Consider the following 6,841-nt stretch of genomic DNA (forward strand, 5'->3'; position numbering starts at 1 on the left):
GGGAAGGTGCCCAAATATCTGGAGCCTGAAATAGGGTCTGTCACAGAAGCTAGATTGCTTCTATCTGTCCCAAAGCTGTGTAGCTTCTGTATTCCACACTCTCACCAGTGCAGACTGGAGCCTGGGCACACCAGAGCAAAGATGGCTCCCTTACCAGCTCAGGCAGTGAGAGCGCTCCCGGGTGGACACCTCTGCTCAGGCAAGGATGGTGCCCGGATGTCTGGAGCCAGAAATGGGGTCTGTCCCCGAAGCTGTTTCGCTTGTGCAGTCCGCACTCTCCCCGGCAAGGACCAGAACCTGGGCACAAGGGAGCAAAGATGGCTCCCTTACCAGCTCAGGCAGTATGAGGACTCCTGGGTGGACATCTCTCTTCTGGCAAGGATGGTGCCAGGATGCCTGGAGCCAGAAACAGGGTCTGTCCCAGAAGCAGTGTCACTTCTGCAGTCTGCCCTCTCCCCGGCAGTGACCGGAGCCTGGACGCACCTGTCACTGCACATTTTGGACAGGAGTCTTGGAGTAACTGATCTAGATCTGAGCTGGAACCCTCCTCCCCTAACTTCTAAGGAAGAGAAGCAACGAATCATCTTAGGCTATGAACCACACAATGCCCAGCATGGAAAACTTTTATCTAAGGTGAAACAGTAGTACTCTTACACCTTGGCAGTATCAAGTATCTATCTGCATAAAATTAAGACCCACTCAATATGTAGGAAAACATGACTGTATCCTAGACAAGTTGGTTGTGGTTGTGGTATGGTTGGTGAAGTCATGGAACCTAAGGGAGAAAATATTATTGCAACTTTCCAAACCACTATAAGCTTTAATTTTATATTTAATGCTTATTGAAAAACCATCACCCAGCATCAAAGAGACTTCTTTCGTAGTAGTCAGAGACTGTTAATAAAAAGTTACAATTGGTCAAAATGTAGAAAGCAACTGATAATATCACATTTTGTCCCTAAGGCTCAGAGAACACTGAAGAAGGGTGTGGAAAGACTGTAAGAGCCGAGATTGGCTCTTCTAGCTATGACAGAGAAGTTATATCCATGAAATCTCAATAGTGTGGTTTTCTAAACACCTGTACATGCCAACGTAGATTGGGGAAATCTCACAAGGACCCATGCCTATTTGAAGATCTATAGGTAACTAATGACTTCTGAGAGAGGCAGAATCAGTTTTCCCCAGAGATGAGTCCCCTAATTGTTTACCCAAAACCAAGAGGCCATTACTAGAACATGCATTTAAGTAACACCAAATTTTCATTTAATATATATATATATATATATATATATATATATATATATATACCAATAATAATGAAAGAAAAAGAATCTGAATATGAGGAGTAGGCAGAGCATGAGGGGAGGCCAGGGAAAAGATGAGGATTATGTAAATATATTGCATATATGAAATTAAAAAATGAACAAACTCAAAACCCCAAAGCAAAATAATGAATAGATTATTCTATGAATGTCAAACCTCAATACTGTCATTACATATTGCCCTTCACATTTGCTGTTAGCCCCTATTGCTCCACCATCTACAATAGCTCTAGAAGCAGACTAACCAGTCATTCTTCTGCCATAAATGGGAACAAACTAATTTAATGTACAGGACTGCTAACTATGATACTAAAATCAGCAAGGACCTGAGAGTTTCCTGAAACTAATTTAAAATATTAAAAACTGGGTCTTGAGATTGTCCAGTTGGTAAAGGTGCTTGCAGCTAGGCCTGAGGACCTGAGTTTGATACTGGGCCTCACAACATGTAAGGACAGAACAGACTTTCTTATGTTATTCCCTGATTTCTATATGTTGTGTTCTGGCACATGTCACACTGCATAGTAAATAAACTATGTATATACTCACATGCTCTCTCAGACACACAATAAGCATATTCATAGCTAAAAATTAAATACAACAAAGAAATGTGTGAGGTTTAAGGGTATTAGCTGTTTTCCTTAAGCATGCTCTTCTCTCTAATTTTTCCCTGTATATTTTTTGTGTAGCTTATGAATTTGTAGAGTTTGAATAACATTTATGGTATGACTTTAATCTTCCTCTAGACATAGTTCTATACACTACTAAAAATTAATGAGATGATGTCCATATAGAACGAGGCTCCTGTTCCTGCTGCCTGCTTCAGGGAGTGCTGCTGTGGGCTATGATCTTAGATAAATTAAGTGAACACTTTAAGGTGAGATGTTTGCATATCTTCAGTCTTTCATGGATTCCAACAGATGCTACTATTTTCTTAATGATATTTTCTGAAAAAGACAAAACAAATATTGAAGAGCTAAGCTTTTTTTGTTGTTGTAGAAAATTGAAATATAACACTGATTGCATTTGGCATTAAACAAACTCTTAAAAAAATCTAGTCACTCCTATTCCCGAGATGCAGGCTATTGTCAAGGCTATTGGTTTACCTCCACAAACTAGTTGATGGCAATGTCCTATTACTTAAAGACAACATGCTCATAACTTATTGAGCACGGAGAAGTTGAGCTGGTACCTAGCTAGAGGCTTCACACCATGGACTAGTGTTCATGGTGATGGATAGTATAGTGCATATTGCTCTAATGTAAACAGCAACCCAGCTACAAAGCCTTTGAATGATGACCTGCTAGCAGGATATGATGATGTAATAGTGGCAAAAATGTTGTGGCAGCAAACAACCACTCTCTATTGAATATAAGGACCACTTCATGACATAGAACTCATGCCTGACACTACCTGGGTAGGCAGAAACTTAAGACTAAATAGATCACCAATCTAGGGAAAATTAAATACTATTTTTCTGCTAAAGGAATATAGCAATGACTTCTAATGACATTCTGCTATACTTATAAATAAATGCCTTGTTCAGCCACCATCAGAGAAACTTCTTCTTAAAAGTAGATGGGAATCAATACAGAGACCCACAGTCAGACAATGGACAAAGAGTGATAAACCATGGAACTAGGAAAAATTTAAGATTAGAAATCCAGTCCTATATGGGATGTCTCCATCAAACCTCTTCTCTTTGGGCAAAGGAGAATGTAGAAGGATTATAAAGAGCCAGTGGGGTTGGAAAATACCAAGGAAACAAGGCCTTTTAGTCACAACAGGGCTTATGCACATATGAACCCACAGAGACTGTGAGAACGCACAAGGCCTGCACACATCTAAGCCAGATGGGGTCCTAGCACTGAGATGGGAAGAAGACCTAAGTCTCTATCCATATCCCAGAAGCTAACTCCAATTGACAACTGCTTGCAAAGGAAAACTTACTTTTCTTCAACAGAGTCTCATTGGGTATGCAAACCACACCAGAGGAGGTTCTATGCCCATCATTAGATGGCCAACTTGAAATGAACTCAGAGTTGCTTTTGTAAGGTTGATTCATAATGCTTATATTGAGCTTTTCTATTTTATGCCTTTATAGGCATTTTGCTTACATATTATGGTTTCTGACTTTAGGTTTTTATGACATTTCTTTATGTGGGGCTGAGTATGTGTCTATGTTTACTTATTTTTCTATTTTTCTTTTTTTCCATTTTAACCTGCTAGAAAAAAATATTCTGTGAGTACAGCTGCCCTCAGTTCTTCAACAGACTTTCTTCTTACTGAGTGTAATAACCATTTTTTATATTTCAAGCACCAGTCAGTCTGATCAAATGGCTGGTGTGAAAAATGCTAGGTTTCCATATATGCTTTGTTCCCATTGTGTGTTAAGGCTGCGTCATGATCTCCAAATTCCTGGGTATTCTACTCTCAAGCCAAATTATTGTCTTTTCCCAAGTCAGTTACAGCTGGTCACAGAGAAAGTGAAGGCTATTAGTTTCTTTTTTTTTAATTGGATGCTCATTTTATTCCAATGAAATAAAGCAATGCAAAAGTTGCCTGGGTCATAAACTGATCTAAACTGAATTATAAGCTGGAAGCCCATAACAGGAGTTTTAAGTTTAAGTGCATCACTGTCTTCCATAGTTTTTAAACATAGTAAGAGTCAGACAAGTTCCTATAGCTCTGGAGACTATGTAACTTGACAGTGTTCCTCATCATCTCTTGGGGTAGATTAGATAGGATTCTTGATATCCGAACTATCATGTGGTGGTCAGGAATTCTAATCTTACTTGGGACAAAGGAACATGTTAAGTCTCAACCTGGAATTACTAATAAAAAACACAGATATTCCATTTAGACTGACCCATTTCATTCTTACCTCAAAGTTTGAGGTCTTCACATGCATACCGCCCTCTTTTTCAAATTTCTCTTAGAGTTTAGGGTTCTCAAATTAGCAGCAGCAGCACCTACCGGGTAATGTTGGTTCTGACACACCTCAGTTGGAGAACTGCCATAGGGTAGCATAGGCTAGCTATATGAGGTCTCACTGACTCACTGAATTTTTGTAAGAATTCCAGATTAGACCAAACTTATTTGATTATTCATATCTGATTCCTCCTGGCAGAGTTCTTGTAGGTGGAAGAGCACTAATAAGCCATGTTATAGAGCCTCAAGTTTTATAGAAACTGTATTCAACATAAGAGAATAAATAGCAAGGGGAACTGACAGAAAAAAGTGGGGGCAGGGCAGCTAAAATACTCTTAATAACTATGGAATGGAGAAACCAATATGGATCAGTGAGTGTCAGTGGTGTGGTCTGAAGACTGTGGTCAGGCCTCTTGAGTATGGCAGCCATCTATGGGCACCTGAATAACTGTTGCCTGCAGGAACTTCTGAGATCGCTGACTACTGCAGTGCCTCATTCCATAGGCCAGTGTCCAGCTCCATGGGACCACCCAGTGGCTACTGCGATTACCTATCTAAGGAGAGGACTCTAAAAATAGAAGGCACTGTATGTGTTAGATGTGTTAGACCTCAAGTCTCAGAGAAGGAAGAAAGTGGGACAGGCTGCATTGTGGAGGCCAGTATGGAAAGTGGTGGGATGTCAGGAGGTCAGATGGAGCCTAGAAGTCATCGGTGCCTCTAGGATTGTAGAATTTTAGTTTCTGGGAGAATAATGGTCTGTGTGGGGTGTCTTAGAGAAGAGCATGTCTGACTTGAATTTGTCAAAGACTGGTTTGTTTTTCTCTGGGAGCATTGGCTTAGGGGGCAGAAATAGAAGTGAGTGGATAGTCAGGAAGCTACAGCAGAGCTCAATCACTGTGCTGCCTAATTTTGTGTTAATTTAACATAGCTGGTGGTCTTGGAGTCCATAAGAAAAGCAGAATAAGCAAGTCACAATGAACAAGCCAGGTTTCTCCATGAGCATCACTCCTCCATGGCTTCTGCATGAGGCCCTGCCTTTAGGTTTCTGTCCTATTTTGAGTTCCTGTCCTGACTTCCTTCAGTGATAGACTATAATATGGAAATGTAAGCCAAATAAACTCTTTGCTTCCCAACTTACTTTTGGTCATGATGTTTCATGACAGCAATAGAAATCCCAGCCAAAGGCAATTATCTTGGGAGATAATGGTACCTAGGACCAGAGTATCCACAGTGGAGAGATGGAAGACAGGGCTAATTGGTGATATCTCTCAACATCAGATGGCTGAGATCAAGGAAAGATGGGACTGAGCTCTATATGTGGGTGAAAGGTGATCATTCTCCTGAAGCAGGAATATGGGGGTGACAAGCAGGTTGGAGAGGGGGTAAAAACCAAGTGTTCTTTTCAGCTGTGTCATAGTAAACAATGAGGATGAGACATTCCAGGGGAAATATAAAGTTAGCATCCAGGCATGATATGGAGAGAGGTAGTCAGGGTTACAGACATAAGTTTTGGAATTATCAACGAATAGGTGCTCTTTAAAATCTTTGGCCAGCTTGAATGGTGAGGCCTGTGGGTGTCCTCTTTCCCCCATGCATGCCAGGATCCCTAGTGTCCTAGGTTCTTCTGAGCCTGCCTGACACCCACCCCACCCCCACCCCTCGCTCTTCATTTAACCCTACCCATATTTAACTGAACAGAGCTGAGTGAAGTTACTGAGGTTTTGGACATTTGAATAGCTCAAACTTTGATAATGGCCACAAGCAAGTGTTCTTCTGGCATAAGTTCCTGGACTTGGCTCACATGCTGCTGCTTTACTTAGTGCTCTGGGTCCAGCTGACATCACCTCCTCACTCTCACATCACCTCCTCACCCTGACATCACCTCTTTACCCCACTCCCTGCTTGCTTGTTTGCATCGTGTCAACATCTCTTTTCTTCCCATCTTTCTCTAAAGCATTTTAAGTCACAAGATTTGCTTTTTCGCTAAAACTTACACTCTCCTGGCATAATCTTCAGATGAGTTCTCTTAAAAATTGTCTTTATAGTTTAACTTTACAAGCCCAACTGGTGGTTTGAAGGCTTTTTTTCCTGTTCTTTCCTCTGATTGTATTTGCTTCTTTGGCCTAAATATGACATCCCTAGGGTTGATTAAGCTATGCTGGTGCTGTGCTAAGACAGACAAGTAACAAATTTCACTCACTGACATTGCTGGCAAATCCATGATGAATCATAGATTTAAAGATTGCACATTTTGTTCTGGAATGTTTGTGGATTTCTGTTCCTGAACTTGCTAAGAGATGTGTTTAACCAGAGGCACTGAAATTGATAGAGGAGAGAGTGGGGAAAAACCTCGAAGATATGGGCACAGGGAAAAATTTCTCAACTGAACAGCAATGGCTTGAGCTGTAAAACCAAGAATTGACAAATGGGACTGTACTGGATAGCTTTGTGTCAACTTGACACAGCTGGAGTTATCACAGAGAAAGGAGATTCAGTTGGGGAAGTGCCTCCATGAGATCCAGCTGTAAGGCATTTTCTCAATCAGTGATCAAGGGGGGAGGGCCCCTTGTGAGTGGTGCCATCTCTGGGCT

At 41.1% G+C, this 6,841-nt stretch overlaps 1 pseudogene; it reads left to right on the forward strand.

Moving 5' to 3' along the window:
* Positions 1-205: 205 nt before the first annotated feature.
* Positions 206-6,841, forward strand: part of LOC110339016 — a 32,706-nt pseudogene continuing 26,070 nt past the window's right edge.

The sequence above is a fragment of the Mus pahari genome, chromosome 22, assembly GCF_900095145.1.
Source record: "Mus pahari chromosome 22, PAHARI_EIJ_v1.1, whole genome shotgun sequence".
Taxonomy (NCBI): Eukaryota; Metazoa; Chordata; class Mammalia; order Rodentia; family Muridae; genus Mus; species Mus pahari.